The sequence below is a fragment of the Bombina bombina genome, chromosome 6 (assembly GCF_027579735.1).
Source record: "Bombina bombina isolate aBomBom1 chromosome 6, aBomBom1.pri, whole genome shotgun sequence".
In the NCBI taxonomy this organism is placed as follows: domain Eukaryota; kingdom Metazoa; phylum Chordata; class Amphibia; order Anura; family Bombinatoridae; genus Bombina; species Bombina bombina.
Window position 1 is genome coordinate 442,713,913 of NC_069504.1, and position 21,974 is coordinate 442,735,886.

Genomic DNA, 21,974 nt, shown 5'->3' on the forward strand with positions numbered 1-21,974 from the left:
TAACCCCTAAATCGCCGCTCCTAGACCCCGCCGCAACACTTATAAATTTATTAACCCCTAAACCTAAGTCTAACACTAACCCTAACACCCCCCTAACTTAAATATTAATTAAATAAATCTAAATAATATTTCTATTATTAACTAAATGAATCCTATTTAAAACTAAATACTTACCTATAAAATAAACCCTAATATAGCTACAATATAAATAATAATTATATTGTAGCTATCTTAGGATTTATTTTTATTTTATAGGTAACTTTCAATTTATTTTAACTAGGTACAATAGCTATTAAATAGTTATTAACTATTTAATAGCTTACCTAGTTAAAATAAAGAGAAATTTACCTGTAAAATAAAAACTAACCTAAGTTACAATTACACCTAACACTACACTATACTTTAATAAATTTTTCCTATTTAAAACTAAATACTTACCTGTAAAATAAACCCTAAGATAGCTACAATGTAATTAATAATTACATTGTAGCTATTTTAGGATTTATATTTATTTTACAGGTAACTTTGTATTTATTTTAGCTAGTTAGAATAGTTATTAAATAGTTATTAACTATTTAATAACTACCTAGCTAAAAGAAATACAAAATTACCTGTAAAATAAATCCTAACCTAAGTTACAATTAAACCTAACACTACACTATCATTAAATTAATTAAATAAATTAACTACAAATAACTAAAATTAAATACAATTACATAAACTAACTAAAGTACAAAAAATTAAAAAAGCTAAGTTACAAAAAATAAAAAACATAATTTACAAACATTTAAAAAATATTACAACAATTTTAAGCTAATTACACCTAATCTAAGCCCCCTAATAAAATAACAAAGCCCCCCAAAATAAAAAAAATCCCTACCCTATTCTACATTGAAAAAGTTCAAAGCTCTTTTAACTTACCAGCCCTTAAAAGGGCCTTTTGTGGGTCATGCCCCAAAGAAAACTGCTCTTTTGCCTGTAAAAGAAAAATACAACCCCCCCAACGTTAAAACCCACCACCCACATACCCCTAATCTAACCCAAACCCCCCTTAAAATAACCTAACACTAATCCCCTGAAGATCATCCTACCTTGAGTCGTCTTCACTCAGCCGAGCCACCGATGGAACAGAAGAGGGGATCCGGAGCGCCAGAAGTGATCCTCCAAGGGGCACTGAAGAAATCTTCCATCCGATGAAGTGATCCTCCAAGCGGCGCTGAAGAAGTCTTCCATCCGGGCGATGTCATCTTCCAAGCGGCGCTGAAGATCATCTTCCATCCGGGCGATGTCATCTTCCAAGCGGGGTCTTCAATCTTCTTGCTTCAGGATCCATCTTCATCCCGCCGATGCGGAACATCCTTCTTCCCCGACGGACTAATGACGAATGAAGGCTCCTTTAAGGGACGTCATCCAAGATGGCGTCCCTTCAATTCCAATTGGCTGATAGAATTCCAATCAGCCAATCGGAATTAAGGTAAAAAAATCTGATTGGCTGATTGAATCAGCCAATCAGATTGAGATCTCATTCTATTGGCTGTTCCGATCAGCCAATAGAATGCGATCTCAATCTGATTGGCTGGTTTAATTGTAACTTAGGTTAGGATTTATTTTACAGCTAATTTTGTATTTCTTTTAGCTAGGTAGTTATTAAATAGTTAATAACTATTTAATAACTATTCTAACTAGCTAAAATAAATACAAAGTTACCTGTAAAATAAATATAAATCCTAAAATAGCTACAATGTAATTATTAATTACATTGTAGCTATCTTAGGGTTTATTTTACAGGTAAGTATTTAGTTTTAAATAGGAAAAATTTATTTAAGTATAGTGTAGTGTTAGGTGTAATTGTAACTTAGGTTAGTTTTTATTTTACAGGTAAATTTCTCTTTATTTTAACTAGGTAAGCTATTAAATAGTAAATAACTATTTAATAGCTATTGTACCTAGTTAAAATAAATTGAAATTTGCCTGTAAAATAAAAATAAATCCTAAGATAGCTACAATATAATTATTATTTATATTGTAGCTATATTAGGGTTTATTTTAAAGGTAAGTATTTAGTTTTAAATAGGATTAATTTAGTTAATAATAGAAATATTATTTATATTTATTTAACTAATATTTAAGTTAGGGGGGTGTTAGGGTTAGTGTTAGACTTAGGTTTAGGGGTTAATAATTTTATTACAGTGGCGGCGGTGTAGGGGGGGCAGGATAGGGGTTAATAAATGTATTATAGGTGGCGACGGTGTAGGGGGGGCAGATTAGGGGTTAATAACTTTATTATAGAGGGCGGCGGTATAGGGGGGGCAGGATAGGGGTTACTAGGTATAATGTATGTTGCGGCGGTGTCCGGGAGCGGCGGTTTAGGGGTTAATATGTATAAAGCTTGTGGTGGGCTCCGGGAGAGGCGGTTTAGGGGTTAACATATTTATTATAGTGGCGGTGGGCTACGGGAGCGGCGGTTTAGGGGGTAATATATTTATTTAGTTGCGGCGGGGTAGGGGGGGCAGATTAGGGGTGTTTAGACTCGGGGTACATGTTAGGGTGTTAGGTGTAAACATTACTTGTTTTCTACCATAGAAATAAATAGGTTATATTTCTTTGTCTTGCAGCATCAAACATAAGCTTTCGCTGCTTTCAGACTCCCGTTGATTTCTATGGCATTCGCGGCCTCCAGGGTGGCAGATTGAAAACCAGGTATGATGCGTCCAAATAGCTGCGAGCGTACCTGTTAAAAATTTGATAACTTGGAAAAAGTGCCAGATAGAGAACATCTGTAATGACGTAAGCATCGATTTGCGTCATATTGAGACCAGCGGATCATAAGTTACATCGCCGACACATAAATAAAATGTATTAACCCCTATTCCGCCGCTTCCCGACATCGCCGCAACCTAAAGTTATTTACCCCTATACCGCCGCTCCCCACCACTAAATAAACGTATAAACCCCTAAACCTCTGGCCTCCCACATCACTAACACTAACTAAACCTATTAACCCCTAAACCATCAGCCCCCCACATCGCCATAAACTAAAATAAGCTATAAACCCCTAAACCTAACAAGACACTAACTTTAAATTAAAATTACAAGAGCCCGCACAGATGAAGACTTCTTGCCACCTGGCTGAGGACTTTTCCGGATGGATCCTTCAAGTGGGACTTCAAGAACTGTAAGTGGATCGTTGGGGGTTATTGTTAGGTTTTTTTAAGGGTTTTTTGGGTGGGTTTTATTTTTAGATTAGGGTCTGGGTATGTAAAAGAGCTAAATGCCCTTTTAAGGGCAATGCCCATACAAATGCTCTTTTCAGGGCAATGGGAAGCTTAGGTTATTTTAGATAGGTTTTTTATTTGGGGGGTTGGTTGGGTGGTGGGTTTTACTGTTGGGGGGGTTTTACAGGTAAAAGAGCTGAGGGTTTTTTTATTTTTGGGGGGCTTTTTTATTTTGATAGGGCTATTAGATTAGGTATAATTCGTTTTTATTTTTGATAATGTGGTTTTTTTATTTTTCATAATTTAGTGTTTGTTTTTTGTAACTTAGTTTTTTGTGTGGTAATTTAGTACTTTTAATAATGTTTAATAGTATATTTAAATAATTTGAGTAGGGTTAGGTTTCTTTAATATGTAATTTAGTTTATTTAATTGGTAGTTTAATTTAATTGTAGGATAATAGGGTAGGTTAATTAATAGTTTAATATAGTTTATTTTAATTCTACAGGTAAGTTTAAATTTATTTGAAGGCAGGGATGTAGTAATTTTAATTTACAGTTTGCGACTTGTTAGGTTTAGTGGTTAATAACTTAATTTAGTCTATGGCGATGTGGGGGGCTGACGGTTTAGGGGTTAATAGGTTTAGTTAGTGGTAGTGATGTGGGAGGCCAGAGGTTTAGGGGTTAATATGTTTATTTAGGTTGCGGCGGTGTCAGGGAGCAGCAGGATAGGGGTTAATAACTTTATTTAGGTTGCGGCGGGGTCGGGGAGTGGCGGGATAGGGGTTAAACATTTTAGTACAGTGGCGGTACTGGGAAAAAGCAGAATAGACGAGAGATCAATGACTGCTAGTTAACAACAGTCCGATGTTCATCGCCCCGTACTTGGTGTGCATCTTTTTGCATTTTTTTTTTCATAAATAAGGAGAGCCTATTGAGATACGCGGCCGCAATGTTAGGCGAGCGTTTTGATGCCGGCAAATGCAATACAGTTGACAGCTTGATAGATATCCCCCGTAGTGCAGATCAGTTAATGGTTAACAGGTAAAATGAACAAGAGGTACTTTTAGGCTTGATCAGTTTAGCTATACATGTTCAGTACAGTATATGGCAAATAGGCTAGGAAAATAAAAAGAACTGCAAGACTGCAGCAATCTGTTCACCTTAGCCCAGTATCTGACTAACAAAATAGCTGGATTAAAATATTCTGCAAGGCCACAGTAATTTATTGCAGATTACTAAGAGCATGGTTCAACAAGCAGAACAGGGCAATACACAAATATTCACACAGGAAGCGATTTCCTCTTTAGCAGTGTCCAATAAAGCAAGTCTGGTAAATTAGAAGGGTCATATACAGGCAAAGAAAAGTCCCACAATAGTACCAATACTGGAGGCTGGAACAAGCCATGCACATGTATTAAGTCAAGGGGGCCGATTTAGCATTGCCCTAATGGGGCCCAAATACCCCTGTTTCCGCGCGAGCCTTCAGGCTCGTCGGAAACAGAAGTTAAGAAGCAGCAGTCCATAACTCGTCCTCTGTCTCTAAGGCTGCGAACAACAATCCGCCTAATCGTATATGATTTGGTTGATTGACACCCCCTGTTAGTGGCCGCGAATATGCAGGGGCGGCATTGCACAAGCATCATGTCCGCAAACATTGCTAAATCGGCCCCATAGGCATGATCCAAAGGCAGGTCTGGAGAAAGCAAATTATACACAGGTAACAATAAAGCAACTACCAAATTGAGCCCAAAGCAGCTGAATAATACACAGGTGTTCAAACATAAGCAGAGTTGTGATCCAAAGGTAGGTCATTAGGCAGCTGGAGTTCACACAGCAGTCAGTAGCAATGATAATCACGCCCAGAGTATCGACAGAAAGACTGACTCAATATACAGGTTTAGAGCAGGGTGTGAGATAAGGTTTAAAAAAATCTCCAGCAAAACCTTTGACAAATAATGGGAGCTCAGCACAAAACTAAAAGAGAATCAATAGTGCTGAAATAATCTAAAAAACATGGCGTGGCACAGCCGACTCAAGAGTGGTTGACACCCTTAATGATACTAAGAAAACAAAAACAATATAAGCAATTTTATATATATTTTGGGCATAAGGGGTGGTCATATAATTTATCAAACACATCATATTTTATTGAAAAATGTATATTTCCTGCAAACATAAGTTTATAAAGTACTGGGACTCACTTTGAGATTTTCCAAGTAAAGTTTGACAAAGCTGGGGCACACTTTTTGATTGATCTTGTATCACTCCTCAATGGCACACATTTAAATATCCTTAAAGGCACAGTAAACACCTTGTAATTGCAAGACACATTTTTAAAATAAATTAACATCTTGTTTGCTGTAATAATTATTCAAAAGCAAAACTCCACCTGCCACTTATTTGGAGGAATCAATCTTGCCTTGAGTCTGCATACAACAAGGCTAGCCACACTAATTATGTTAGAATACATTTTTCAGTTATATGTTAAAGACATTCGGGAACATGTATGTAGCATGGTTAGTCTAGATAATGCTACAGTGTGTTTTTTAATGTCTGAGAATTTTAAAAATTCCAAATTTTCCTTGTAAAACTACATGAAGATACAGCAGAATATATAATGAAAGTAAAAAGCAAAGTTGTTTTACCATGACTAGCTAAGTTGAGTAGAGATACAGTATATTAAGATAGGGTGGCATGGTTATAAAGAGTAACATTTCAATATGCTTGCATGTAATAAATAAATGATATATATGACGTGTGTCTGTTCATACTACCATGCCATATGTTCTCCACAAACGATTCCTTTTAGATGTTCTTCTGAGAGAGATTCAACTGCATGTAGTGAAGGATTCCTTTCACAATGTACCTCACAGTTCTTGAATAGAATTAATACTCACATTCTAAAAAACAAGAGTAACTCTATGTTATGCACATTGACTGTTTTACCCAGGTTTTGGTATTAAGGAACATAGGAACAATCTCCAATGTAAAAAAATAAAATAATGTGCAGAATAAAAAGTCAATGAGAGTGTGAGTATATTATGGTATAAAAAGGGAATTGCAATGTATTTAATTTGCAAATTAGCCAGTATATCATGAGGGTTGTCTATATGTGCTGTCATGCCATATATTTATGTCACACATACAAGTGGGCAGATACAGCTATTAAAGCCCCTTTAGTTATAAGACTACGGTTCAATTCTCTAAACCAGATTATCAAAGGTGTTTCATCAATATTGTTAAGTCACTCAAAAAATGAAGAAAGGCATATTATAGCTTAAAGGGACAGTCTACACCAGAATTGTTATTGTTTTAAAAGATAGATAATCCCTTTATTATCCATTCCCGAGTCTTGCATAACCAACACAGTTATATTAAAATACTTTTAACCTCTGTGATTACCTTGTTTCTAAGCATCTTCTGACTGATCACATGACTTTTTACTTATTATCTATTGACTTGCATTTTAGCCAATTAGTGCTGTGTGGCTTTGACTCTTAAATAACTAAACGGACATGAGCACAATGTTATCTACATGGCCCACATGAGCTAGCAGTCATGTCTGTAGCAGATTAGAAACAGGCAGAAATTTAGAGGTTTAAATATTATAAAATATATTAATATAACAATGTTGGTTGTGCAAAGCTGGGGAATGGGTAGTAAAGGTGTTATCTATCTTTTTAAACAATAACAATTTAGGTGCTGACTGTCCCTTTAACAGAGTCTTTCTGAGTGGATGCCTAGCTATGTGGATTGTTTTGTTGCCATGATTGCTTGGTATCTGAGTTATTTTGTGGGGTCAGGTCACTATGTTCTCTTGGTGTACGCTTTCCCAATGTCTATTTATTCTGGCATTCCATGTGACATGATGCCCATTTGCTGTAGTTTTATTCTGGCTGTGTGCCAACTGATTTACTCTAATACCTGCCATGCTTTTGCCTGAATTTTGCTGATGCTGTGAGACAGTCCTTTGCACCTACGGAATTTTGCTGCACTATACAAATAAATAACTTGCTGCCGGACTGTTACCAACTCATTCCTTTTATTGGTCCGGTTCTCTTCCAGATATTCCTTCAGCTTTGCTGTGTGCTCTATATTTACCTGTGTCTGTGTCAGTCTATCTGATTTACCCACAGCTGTGCCAAAAGTCAATTGTTGACAGAAGCCATCCTCAGGTGAGCTGTTACACTTGTTGCTGTGTTATGGGTAAAAACCTAGGTCATACTCAGTGTATTGGAATAGTGCGACTAATTCATTACTCAGCAACTGGATTCTTTCCTTGATGGAAATTTGCATCTAACCTTACATTAAAATAGGCCATGGACCCAGCTGAAGTAGTGATTGCAGTAAATAACAAAGGGCAATTACTAGAAACACATGCAGCCCATCTTGAAAATCTGGAATCCAAATTGTCAATAGACTAATATGTTTAGGTCATTCATGCAACTATGTGTTTCTCCCTCTCCTGTGATATTCTGTACTTCTACTGCCTCACCAACCAGAGTGCCATTGAAATTTTATTTACCTGAAAAGTTTGATGGGGATACAGAAGAATGTTGTGGGAGTTTAAACCAATGTTGTCTCTACTTATCTATCAATCCAGTTATCTACTCTACCCTTGATACTCAGGTGACATATTATAATCTCCTTGCTGAAGCTTTTGCACTTTTGGAAAAGGTGATCCTGTTTTGCATGATGCAAAATAAAGGTTTTACAAGCAGTTTTGTATAAGCCAAGCAGATCAGCGGCAGCCAAGGTATTATTCCTAGATTTTTGTTAAGGATCAGCCAAAATTGCACAAAAATGCATAAAATATAGGATAATGGCAATAAAAACTGATTGGAATGATGCAACCTTGGTAGTTGCTTTCCACAAAGGCCTTGCAGATAGATTTAAGGATGAACTTGTGTACTGTGACCTTCAGGACTACAATGATATGCAAGGCATAAAAAAAATTGGATACACGACAAACAGAGAGACTATTGAAATGGAAAAGAGCCAGAAAGGTAATGCCAGTGGTCTGTTTAGCTCCACAATTCACACCTCCTAAATCTGTGTCTGAACCAGTGAGCTCTTATGAACCGAGGTGGGAGCTCCGTGTTTTTCCAAGATTGAATGATTGCACAGATGATCCCTTGCAATATGCCTATACTGTGGTTATCTCATCCTGGGAAAGCTATATGTAACTAGGGATCATCTAGGGTGACCATATTGCCCCTTTAAAAAGGGACACATATGAAAAATACATATGTCAGGGTTCTTATACAAAACATTTCTTTAAACAGCCCTGAAAACAGCCTTGACATATGTAGTTTTCATATGTGTACCTTTTAAAAGCGGCAATATGGTCACCCTACCTTTACCCATACATTATTTCAGCCACAAGTTTTGAAATGGATTCTACTAAGCTGATGATTACAGGAGATTCATCAAGGAATTTTCTACCATAACATAATTTTAACTGCACTCACACAGAAGAGAATAAACTGTAAGGAGTGGTCTAAAGAGAAAGCGTTATCCTTCACCAACACTTTCCTCCACTCCAGTTTTAAGACATCCAAATCCAGAGTTGCAGTACATTCTAGAAAATTATGCATCTGACATAGGGGTAGGAGCTAACGTTAACAAAGTGAAGGGTGGGTGTGTGTATCAAACTGTTAAACTGAAAAAACAGCGTTGCCAACCTCAATAATTGCAAATTCTCACAGATAAGCAACATATACTAGACAGAAAGAAAAAGAAAGTTAAAGAGGTGGCGTCTATGACTATCTGTTTAAATAATAGTAGGGGACCAAATTAGTATCTAATGAATTATAAACAAACTGATCTAATGAGGGACCTTAATAGCTTATTAAGCATTTTCAAAGAAAATTCATACCGTTTTATATGGTAAAAAACAAAAGTACATTTATTAAAATTGCAACAGATAATATGCGGAACACTAGAAGTATCAGATATCTTAATGTGAATACACAGATATAAATACACCATAATAATAATACACCGGTGTATAACAATTTGTATATATATTCTTATTTAAAATACAATATTGATGTTAAAAAAGGTATCGTTTGACACAAAAAGGCTCTGAGAAAAAAAGGTCTGCAAACAACAACAAAAAAAGGAAAAAATGTAGCAAAAAACATGCAGTTAAATCAATCTGCAGCAAACAAATAAGTTTGTGCTTTAAATTTTGTGGTTTTCCAAAATGATATTCAAAAACTGTGTACACAGTTTTTGAAACAATTTTGGAAAGTGTTGCCAAAAGGATGTACAGTGTGTCATTCTGAAACCACAAAATTTAAAGCACACTTTACAAACTATCAGCTAGATTACGAGTTTTGCATTAGGCTTAAAAGGACACTCAATCAAAATTAAACTTTCATTATTCTTATAGAGCATGCCATTTTAAACAACTTTCCAATTTACTTCTATTAACAAAATGTGGACAGTCTTTTTATATTTAAACTTTTTTGAGTCACCAGCTCCTACTGAGCATGTGCAATAAAAAGTGTGTATGCATTTGTGAATGGCTGATGGCTGTCACATGGTACGTGTATGCATTTGTGATTGGCTGATGGCTATCACATGGTACAAGGGGAGTGGAAAAATACATAACTTTTAAAATTGTCAGAAAAAAAATCTACTACTCATTTGAAGTTCAGACTAAGTGCTATTGTATTGTTTTGTTATCTTGCATTTGTTGATTATGCAAATCTACTGTGTTGACTGGTCCTTTAAAAAGCAGCGTTAGCCGGTCCTAACGCTGCTTTTTAATGCCCACTGGTATTACGAGTCTTGCAGGTACAGGTGTACCGCTCACTTTTTTGGCCAGATTTGGCAATACCGCAAATCTACTCACATAAATTGCGTATCCTCTTTTTTCAATGGGACTTGCATAGCGCCGGTATTAAGAGTCTGCCAAAAAGTGAGCGGTAGACCCTCTCCTGTCAAGACTGGTACCACATTTTAAAGTCAGTAGCTAAGAGTTTTACACTACAAAGCCGTAGCATAAAACTCTTAACTAAAGTGCTAAAAAGTACCCTAACACCCATAAACTACATATTAACCGCTAAACCGAGGCCCTGCCACATCGCAAACACTAAAAGAAAAAATGGAACCCCTAATCTGCCTAACCGGACATCGCTGCCACTATAATAAATATATAAACCCCTAAACCGCCGCACTCCCGCCTCACAAACACTAGTTAAATGTTATTAACCCTAATCTGCCGTCCCTAACATCGCCGCCACCTACCTACATTTATTAACCCCTAATCTGCCACCCCCAACGTAGCCGCCACTATATTAAAGTTATTAACCCCTAAATCTAAGTCTAACCCTAACCCTAACACCCCCTAACTTAAATATAATTAAAATAAATCTAACTAAAAATTCCTATCATTAACTAAATTATTCCTATTTAAAACTAAATACCTGTAAAATAAACCCTAAGCTAGCTACAATATAACTAATAGTTATTTAACTATTTAATAACTACCTAGCTAAAATAAATACAAAAGTACCTGTAAAATAAAACCTAACCTAAGTTACAATTACACCTAACACTACACTATAATTAAATAAACTAAATTAAATACAATTAAATAAATTACATACAATTAGCTAGATTAAATTAAATTATCTAAAGTACAAAACCCCCCACTAAATTACAGAAAATAATAAACAAATTACAGATATTTAAACTAATTACACCTAATCTAATAGCCCTATTAAAATAATAAGCCCTCCCAAAATAAAAAAAAAACCTAGCCTAAACTAAACTACCAATAGCCCTTTAAAGGGCCTTTTGCGGGGCATTGCCCCAAAGTAATCAGCTCTTTTACCTGTAAATAAAAATACAAACAACCCCCCCAACAGTAAAACCCACCACCCACACAACCAACCCCCCAAATAAAATACTAGCTAAAAAAAACTAAGCTCCCCATTGCCCTGAAAAGGGCATTTGGATGGGCATTGCCCTTAAAAGGGCAGTTAGCTCTTTTGCCACCCAAAGTCCCTAACCTAAAAAAAAACCCCACCCAATACACCCTTAAAAAAACCTAACACTAACCCCCTGAATATCGACTTACCAGGAGACGTCTTAATCCAAACCAGGCGAAGTGGTCCTCCAGACGGGCAGAAGTATTCATCCAGATGGCATCTTCTATCTTCATCCGTCCGGCACGGAGCGGGTCCATTTTCAAGACATCCGACGTGGAGCCTCCTCTTCATCTGACAACTAACACAGAATGAAGGTACCTTTAAGTGACGTCATCCAAGATGGTGTCCCTTAGATTCCGATTGGCTGATAGAATTCTATCAGCCAATCGGAATTAAGGTAGAAAAAATCCTATTGGCTGATCCAATCAGCCAATAGGATTGAAGTTCAATCCTATTGGCTAATCCAATCAGCCAATAGGATTGAGATCGCATTCTATTGGCTGATTGGATCAGCCAATAGGATTGAACTTCAATCACCTATGTCACACCTAACCTACACACCCCTGGAATGCCAAGCTAAGTCTCTAATACCGCCTACACTTACCTAATGTCTAACCTAAACAAGTGGTATCCCCTGGTGCTTCATCAAATTGCTGACAACATACTACAAGGGTCACTTGATCCCCTGCACCCTGATTGATCAGCACTTATTTTAAGAAGCTCCGGATCAGGGCTCAGTCACAAACATCCTGTGTGGTGGTGACCACATGAAGAGGAGGGCTCTAGGAAGAGAGCTGAAGAGTTATAGATAGAAGACACACAGCGGAGGCAGTGGAAGAGGTTGCTGAAGTCCGTCTCTGCCCCTGTGAAGATGGGGCCCCAGCTCCTAGACTCAGGATTAAGAGGGCCCCGGCATTGAAGAAGATTGCTGAGTGAAGGCAGCGGAGGAAGTCACCCAAGTCTTCCTACGCTACCGCAAATATGGGACCCCAGCACCTGGACCCGGGATTAAGAGGGCCCCAGCATGGATGAAGAGGAGCTTGATTTTTGAATTGTGAGTTAAAACTTTGGGTTTAGTTAAGGCTTTTTTGGGGTGGGTTTTTTATTTTAAAGAATATTATGGGGGTTTGTTAGTTTTAGGTATAATGGTGTTTTTTATTTTGGATACTGTCTTTTTAATTTTCAGTAACAGATTTTTTCTGTAACTTAGATTTTTTTATTTTTAAGTAACTAAGGAGGTTTAGTCTAGTGGGGGGGCAAGGTGTAGAGTAGGGTTAGTTTGCGTTGGGGGTTTTGGTGGTTTAGAGTTTAATAGTGTAGGGTACATGCGGTGGGCTAGTGGCTGTTTAGGGGTTAATAGTGTAGGGTACTTGCAGACTAGTGGCGATATAGGGGTTAGTAGTTTAGATGGGTGCTTGTGGTGGGCTAGTGGTGGTATAGGAGTTAATATTTTAGATGGGTATTTGAGGTAGGCTAGTAGAAGTATAGGGGTTAATAGCTTAGATGGGTAATTGTGGTGGGTATGTAGCGGTATAGGGGTTAATGGTTTGGATGTGTACCTGTGGTGGGTATGTGGTGGTATAGGGGTTAATGGTTTAGATGGGTACTTGTGGTGAGCTAGTGGTGGTATAAGAGTTAATAGTTTAGATGGGTACTTGCGGTGGGTATGTGGTGGTATAGGGGTTATTGGGTAAGATGGGTACTTGTGGTGGGATAGAGGTGGTATAGGAGTTAATATTTTAGATGGGTATTTGAGGTAGGCTAGTGGAAGTATAGGGGTTAATACTTTAGATGGGTACTTGCAGTGGGTATGTGGCTGTATAGGGGTTAATGGTTTAGATGGGTACTTGTGGTGGATATGTGGTGGTATCAGGGTTAATGGTTTAGATGGGTACTTGAGGTGGGTATGTGGCGGTATAGGGGTTAAAAGGATAGATACTTGCAGTTGGTATGTGGTGGTATAGGGGTTAACTGGATAGATACTTGTGGTGGGTATGTGGTGGTATAGGGGTTAACAGAATAGATACTTGTGGTGGGTATGTGGCGGCTTAGATATTTATTAGTGTAGTGTTAGTATGCAATTGTGGGGCACTTCTGTTTAGGGGTATTAGGATTAGTGGTTAGTTACTGCAGTTAATTGTAAAGTGATTATTTACTATGGGCAGTGATGCTGGGTGTTATCTATAGCCAACATCGCCAACCAATGGCATGTATGGTAATTGCCTCTCAGCGATGCTGCGCGTTAGTGTCTATGTCAGGAGCTTGGAATAATTTGACAGGTTTGCTCGACATAGCGGCCTATCCCTTGGAATATTTTGCCACCTCGCAGCACTTTCATCAGGACCTCTAAGTAGGGACGCCTTTCTGAAGGCAAGTTTAAGCTCTTCCTTATACTTACTGACTACAAAAAATTGCTCAATATCCAGTTAGCATGATAATTAAATTCCAGCCAAAGTCGTTGGGCACCCTTCAGTTTAATTTTATCATATGTTCCAGGTTCTAAAAATATTAATACTCATTTCAAGGTGATCATGAATCATAAAAGATAATGTCAACTCACTTTTTATTCTAGGGAGCTTTCTACTAAACAACTTAAATTAAAACAACAATCTCCCATATTTGGTCTTTAGTATTTAACAATCCCGCTCACATGCTAACTCCGCTAGAAGTTATTTTTTTGCACAGGTCGGGTAGAGCTCATATTACAAGTTTTGTTTGCACTAACCAGATTTGGTATATCTTAAAATATATTGCTTGCACGTTAAAGTCAAGGAGCATGATTATATAAAGGTATATATATATATATATATATATATATATATATATATATATATATATATATATATATATATATATATATAGGAATATCAATTTAGAACATATTATGTTATGTGTAGACCATTGGAATGTGAAATATATACAGGGAGTGCACAATTATTAGGCAAATGAGTATTTTGACCACATCATCCTCTTTATGCATGTTGTCTTACTCCAAGCTGTATAGGCTCGAAAGCCTACTACCAATTAAGCATATTAGGTGATGTGCATCTCTGTAATGAGAAGGGGTGTGGTCTAATGACATCAACACCCTATATCAGGTGTGCATAATTATTAGGCAACTTCCTTTCCTTTGGCAAAATGGGTCAAAAGAAGGACTTGACAGGCTCAGAAAAGTCAAAAATAGTGAGATATCTTGCAGAGGGATGCAGCACTCTTAAAATTGCAAAGCTTCTGAAGCGTGATCATCGAACAATCAAGCGTTTCATTCAAAATAGTCAACAGGGTCGCAAGAAGCGTGTGGAAAAACCAAGGCGCAAAATAACTGCCCATGAACTGAGAAAAGTCAAGCGTGCAGCTGCCAAGATGCCACTTGCCACCAGTTTGGCCATATTTCAGAGCTGCAACATCACTGGAGTGCCCAAAAGCACAAGGTGTGCAATACTCAGAGACATGGCCAAGGTAAGAAAGGCTGAAAGACGACCACCACTGAACAAGACACACAAGCTGAAACGTCAAGACTGGGCCAAGAAATATCTCAAGACTGATTTTTCTAAGGTTTTATGGACTGATGAAATGAGAGTGAGTCTTGATGGGCCAGATGGATTGGTAAAGGGCAGAGAGCTCCAGTCCGACTCAGACACCAGCAAGGTGGAGGTGGAGTACTGGTTTGGGCTGGTATCATCAAAGATGAGCTTGTGGGGCCTTTTCGGGTTAAGGATGGAGTCAAGCTCAACTCCCAGTCCTACTGCCAGTTTCTAGAAGACACCTTCTTCAAGCAGTGGTACAGGAAGAAGTCTGCATCCTTCAAGAAAAACATGATTTTCATGCAGGACAATGCTCCATCACACGCGTCCAAGTACTCCACAGCGTGGCTGGCAAGAAAGGGTATAAAAGAAGAAAATCTAATGACATGGCCTCCTTGTTCACCTGATCTGAACCCCATTGAGAACCTGTGGTCCATCATCAAATGTGAGATTTACAAGGAGGGAAAACAGTACACCTCTCTGAACAGTGTCTGGGAGGCTGTGGTTGCTGCTGCACGCAATGTTGATGGTGAACAGATCAAAACACTGACAGAATCCATGGATGGCAGGCTTTTGAGTGTCCTTGCAAAGAAAGGTGGCTATATTGGTCACTGATTTGTTTTTGTTTTGTTTTTGAATGTCAGAAATGTATATTTGTGAATGTTGAGATGTTATATTGGTTTCACTGGTAAAAATAAATAATTGAAATGGGTATATATTTGTTTTTTGTTAAGTTGCCTAATAATTATGCACAGTAATTGTCACCTGCACACACAGATATCCCCCTAAAATAGCTATAACTAAAAACAAACTAAAAACTACTTCCAAAACTATTCAGCTTTGATATTAATGGGTTTTTTGGGTTCATTGAGAACATGGTTGTTGTTCAATAATAAAATTAATCCTCAAAAATACAACTTGCCTAATAATTCTGCACTCCCTGTACAGTAAATACACAGTATAACACTTTATTTAATATGAATATTCCATAAATATGAATTTTCATGTTTTCATCTACTTAAAGGGACATTCCAGCCAAAATCAGAATCCACATGGATGCATTTCAGTTTTGAATAGAAGCATTTTTGTAGTATACATGTATTAGCAACAATGCTTCTAATAAAAGCTATAGCTGTTTCAAAAGTGTATTTAAGTATGCATTGTGCATTAGCATTTTAAACACATCACTTGCTCAGAGAATCTATGGTGCTTGCACAGTGTGGTAATTAATCAATTTAATAAATGCTGTCTTGATACAAGCCCCACTGGTGCTCTGAGCAGCTGCAATATTTAAAATGGTACACTGAGAATATCTAACTATGCTTCACGTGCACATGCAGAGAAAAATGTTTGTACTAAACCAGTAATAACTTTTACTAGAAGCATTTTTGTCAATACATGTATTCTGCAAATATATTTCTATTCAAAGATGTAATTGACCGGAATGTCCCTTTAACTGCAAAGGGGTCCAATAAGATATATATATATATATATATATATATATATATATATAGCTACATATGTATATATGTGAATTTATGTGTTTATATGTGTACATATGTCTGTAAATACATATATACACATATAAACAAATAAATACATATGTACACACATATAAATAATTATATATATATATATATATATGCATACATATTTAGACATGTGTATGTATTGTATCTCTATGTTAAAGCCCTTTGTCTGCTTTCTATTTTTCTAACACCGGAGACCTCATATCTTTGACTCCTTGCAACTCTTTAGCGCAATATCTTTTAAAAATATTTTTTATCAGACAGTGTTATGAGTGTAACTGTACTTTTCAATGTATTTTTGAGGTGCTTTGTGACACTTTTTTGCTTTGCAAAACAGTTAACCAGAGCTCTGAGGATGTGCTATTCCGACACGTGTTAACTTCAGTTGAGCTCAAGTGATCGTGATTACTTTCAACTTGTAATACAAAAGCTACACCCGAAGCGCATAAAGAGCCACAATAAACCCCTTTTCACTGGCGCATATCTGTTAGCGCCCCAGTCTTAAACTGGCCCTCTGTGTTTTTTGACCTCTCAATTCCATGACTAACCAGCTGGTTCTCCTTGCCTCTATGAGGGGAGACTGTTTTTAATGTGTCCCTTCTGAAGTCAGTGATACACAACCATTTTTCCACTTCAGTACAGCGTCCTCCTCTCATTCTTGATGATTGATCGGAACAGCCAATAGAATGCGAGCTCAATCTGATTGGCTGATTCAATCAGCCAATCAGATTTTTCCTACCTTAATTCCGATTGGCTGATAGAATCCGATCAGCCAATCAGAATTTGAGGGACGCCATCTTGGATGACGTCACTTAAAGGAACCGTCATTCGTCGTTAGTCAGTCAGTAGAAGAGGATGGCTCTGCGTCGGCTCGTCTGAAGATGGCTCCGCTCCGGATGGATGAAGAATGAAGACGCCCCTTGGATGATGACTTCAGTCGGATGGAAGACTTCTTCAGCGCCCCTTGGATGATGACTTCAGTTGGATGGAAGACTTCTTCAGTGCCCCTTGGATGAAGACTTCGGCCGCTGCGGATCTCCTCTTCTGTTCCATCGGTGGTCGGCTGGCTGAAGATGGCTAAAGGTAGGATGATCTTCAGGGGGGTAGTGTTAGGTTTATTTAAGGGGGGTTTGGGTTAGATTAGGGGTATGTGGGTGGTGGGTTTTAATGTTGGGGGGTTTGTATTTTTTTTTTACAGGCAAAAGAGCTGTTTTCTTTGGGGCATGCCCCGCAAAAGGCCCTTTAAAGGGCTGGTAAGGTAATAGAGCTGGTAACTTTTTAATGTAGAATAGGGTAGGGCATTTTTTTATTTTGGGGGGCTTTGTTATTTTATTAGGTGGCTTAGATTAGGTGTAAGTAGCTTAAAATTGTTGTAATATTTTTTAAATGTTTGTAACTTATTTTTTTTATTTTTTGTAACTTATTTTTTTTTATTTTTTATACTTTAGTTAGTTTATTTAATTGTAGTTATTTGTAGGTAATTTATTTAATTAATTTAATGATAGTGTAGTGTTAGGTTTAATTGTAACTTAGGTTAGGATTTATTTTACAGGTAATTTTGTATTTCTTTTAGCTAGGTAGTTATTAAATAGTTAATAACTATTTAATAGCTATTGTACCAAGTTAAAATAAATACAAAGTTGCCTGTAAAATAAAAATAAATCCTACAATAGCTACAATGTAATTATTAATTACATTGTAGCTATCTTAGGGTTTATTTTACAGGCTAGTATTTAGTTTTAAATAGGAATAATTTATTTAAAGGGCCACTGTAAGTAAATATTTTCTATGCCTGTTACTAACTAACTACCCCAAATACGCTTTTTATCAATAGCATTTCATTAACATATCTCTACCGTATGTCAGAAATCTTGTCTGCAAATTGAATTGTTTTCCAAACCCACTCCGTGGGTATCCTTTGCTCTGTACCAATCCGTTTACAATACCTAGGTTTCAGAATTGCGCTTTAAACACAAAGTTATTGGTTTAAGTATTTTGAACATGCAGTGCTGAAAATAGTGGGCAGGATAACGTGACATCATCGGCGAATAAAAGATATAACTTTTAGAACGTTATGAAACTTCGTTTTGGAGAAAATATAGGTCAGTAGGTTTTAATTAATGTTTATTAACTTTAATATGTTAGTTGTTTAGCTTAAAAATTATAACAGAAAGTAATCCTTTAAGTATAGTGTAGTGTTAGGTGTAATTGTAAGTTAGGTTAGTTTTTATTTTACAGGTACATTTCTCTTTATTTTAACTAGGTAGCTATTAAATAGTTAATAACTATTTAATAGCTATTGTACCTAGTTAAAATAAATTGAAATTTGTCTGTAAAATAAAAATAAATCCTAAAATAGCTACAATATAATTATTATTTATATTGTAGCTATATTAGGGTTTATTTTAAAGGTAAGTATTTAGTTTTAAATAAGATTAATTTAGTTAATAAGAGTTATAATATTTAGATGTATTTAATTAATATTTAAGTTAGGGGGTGTTAGGGTTAGGGTTAGACTTAGGTTTAGGGGTTAATACTTTTATTTTAGTGGCAGCGGTATACGGGGGGCAGGATAGGGGTTAATAAATGTGTTATAGGTGGCGGCGGTGTAGGGGGGGCAGGATAGGGGTTAATAAATTTATTATAGTGGCGGTGGGGTCCGGGAGTGGCGGTTTAGGGGTTAACATATTTTTTATAGTTGCGGCGGGGTCCGGGAGCGGCGGTTTAGGGGTTAAAATATTTATTATAGTGGCGGCCGGATCCGGGAGCGGCGGTTTAGGGGTTAGCATATTTATTATAGTGGCAGCGGGCTTCGGGAGCGGCGGTTTAGGGGTTAATCAGTTTATTAGAGTGGCGGCGGGGTCCGGGAGCGGCGTTTTAGGGGTGAATCAGTTTATTATAGTGGTGGCGGGGTCCGGGAGCGGCGGTTTAGGGGTTAATCAGTTTATTAGAGTGGTGGTGGGGTCCAGGAGCGGCGGTTTAGGGGTTAATCAGTTTATTATAGTGGCGGCGGGGGTCCGGGAGTGGCGGGTTTAGGGGTTAATCAGTTTATTAGAGTGGCGGTGGGCTCCGAGAGCGGCGGTTTAGGGGGTAATAACTTTATTTAGTTGCGGCGGTGTAGGGGGGGACAGAATAGGGGTGTTTAGACTCGGGGTACATGTTAGGGTGTTAGGTGTAGACAGCTCCCATAGGAATCAATGGGATGTCGGGCAACAGCGAACATGAACTTTCGCTATGGTCAGACTTCTATTGATTCCTATGGGATCTGCCGCCTCCAGGGCGGTGGTTTGAAAAACAGGTACGCTGGGCCGGATAACTAGCAAAAGTAGTCAGATTGAGACGAACTTGTGTGCGAAACATCTGGAGTGACGTAAGAATCGATCTGTGTCGGACTGAGTTCGGTGGATCGAAGCTTACGTCACAAAATTCTACTTTTGCCGGTGTAAAGGGCTTGATAACTAAGGCGAATCAGCCTCGCCACAAATACGCTGCGGAATTCCAGCATATTTGAGGTTGACGGCTTGATAACTAGGGGCCTATGTCACTATGGGAGATCATGACATCACATCCGGACACTCTAGACGCCGCCAGGCACCTATTCGCAAGCGGTTTTTACAGTAGCATATAGCACTGTATTTTTTTTTTACCATATTTTAGCATTTGCTAGTATTTTAGAGGAATTTATAGCAATCTTTGGGCTTTTGACTTTTTTAATCCGTATTCTAAATAAAAAAAATGTATTATCATTATTTATCTCCTATTCAACTCTAGAATAAAACGGAATACCCCCTCTATCTACTCTCTGTCCACACATACAGAGTAGTAACAGAAGGGGTGTCCCACATCACAACTCCAGTCTTTTATTAGACTTCCCAGTTCTCTATCCAGACCACTTCTATCCTGTAAACAAGAGGACCTTTTCCACCCGGGAAGAAAACTGTACCTGGCTGGGAGTATTATTATTATTATTATTATTATTGTTATCAGGTATTTGTAGAGCACCAACAGATTCAGCAGCGCTGTAAACATAGTCGGTGTACAGGATAGCTTTTGTAGGGGGTCAAGTGGGTAGAGGGCCCTGCCGAGAGTTTCACTGTTGTAGTCTGCTCTTATGAAGGGATCTGTAAACAGCTGGGCCCATAGGCTTACATTCTAAGGGGTTCAAGGGGAAAGCAATGGAGTTAGGAAAGGTTAGTGTTGGTTGTATGCATCCCTGAATAGTAGAGTTTTTAGGGAGTGCTTGAAGCTGTTAAAACTAGGGGAGAGTCTTATGGAGCAAGGCAGGGAATTCCACAAGATGGGGGCCAGTCTGGAGGAGTCCTGTAAACGGAATGTGAGGAAGTAACAAGAGAGGAAGAGAGGAGGAGATCCTGGGCTGATCGAAGGGGATGGGAGGGAGAGTATCTAGAGACAAGTTCTGAGATGTAGGGGCGAGCAGTGCAGTTGAGAGCTTTATATGTCAGGGTGAGGATTTTATGTTTAATCTTAGAGGCAAGAGGAAGCCAGTGAAGGGATTGGCAGAGAGGTGCAGCAGATGAAGAGCGATGAGTAAGGAAGATGAGCCTGGCAGAGGCATTCATAATGGATTGTAAAGGAGCTATGCGGCAGCTTGGTAGACCAGAGAGGACAGAATTGCAGTAGTCGAGGCGGGAAAGGATGAGAGAGTGGATTAAAATCTTGGTTGTATCTTGTGTAAGAAAATGTCTAATCTTGTGGCAGGCTTTAGCCAAGGACTGAATATGAGGAGTGAAGAAAAGGTCTGAGTCAAGTGTGACCCCAAGACATCGGGCATGCGGGGTAGGGGTAATGATGGAATTATCAATAGTTATAGAAATTTTGGGGGTGGAGACATTGGAAGAAGGGGGAAAAATAAGGAGTTCAGTTTTGGAGAGATTTAGCTTAAGGTAGTGAGAGGACATCCAAGATGAGATGTGAGAAAGACAGTTAGTGACACGGGTTAGTAAGGAAGGAGGTAGGTCTGGTGCAGAGAGGTAGATTTGGGTGTCATCGGCATACAAATGGTATTGAAACCCAGGTTGACCACTTATCCCTGTGGTCCTACAGGTGAGCGGATTATTAACGCTATCATTATAATCAAACCACTGTTTTACTCATTTGGGCACATTTATATGTGTATCCCTACATGCACATGAGGAGTTCCTCTTGGAAGGCGTTGTTATAAACACCCCTTCTACAGGCACATATATATATAAATAGCGCTCAGTTGCACTAATATTTTTGTGCTCCACTTGTAATCTAGGTAATCAAAGTTGTTTATCTCTGTATGCAGGGTTTTGGATTTGAAGAAGAGACACCTATATTACAATATAATGCTTTTTTATTATAATTAATTATATATGAAGGCAAAATTTCGACCATCAGATCCTTGGTGTCCAATATACTTTTGATAGTGCTTTTAGAATCATTATGATAGTATCATCTTTGTTAAAACTGGTATGTTTTATATAATATAATTTATTTTTGTTATTAAGGCTTAACTAGTTCAGGCAACCAGATGTTTTGTCTAGGCCAAATACAGAATGTCTTCAGATTTTAAAGTACAGTTGAATAGTAATCAGACCTAATATGATTTCAGGATCAAACTAAATTAGGTTTGGAGTTGGCTAAAAATATAGATTATTCTCATTGAGAGAAAAATCTACTCAGAGGCACAAAATGCTAAGGCACTCATTGAGTGTGAATTAGCCCTATTTAAAAGTCTCAGCTTTACTCTCTGTATAAACTTTTATATATAAAACTGTCC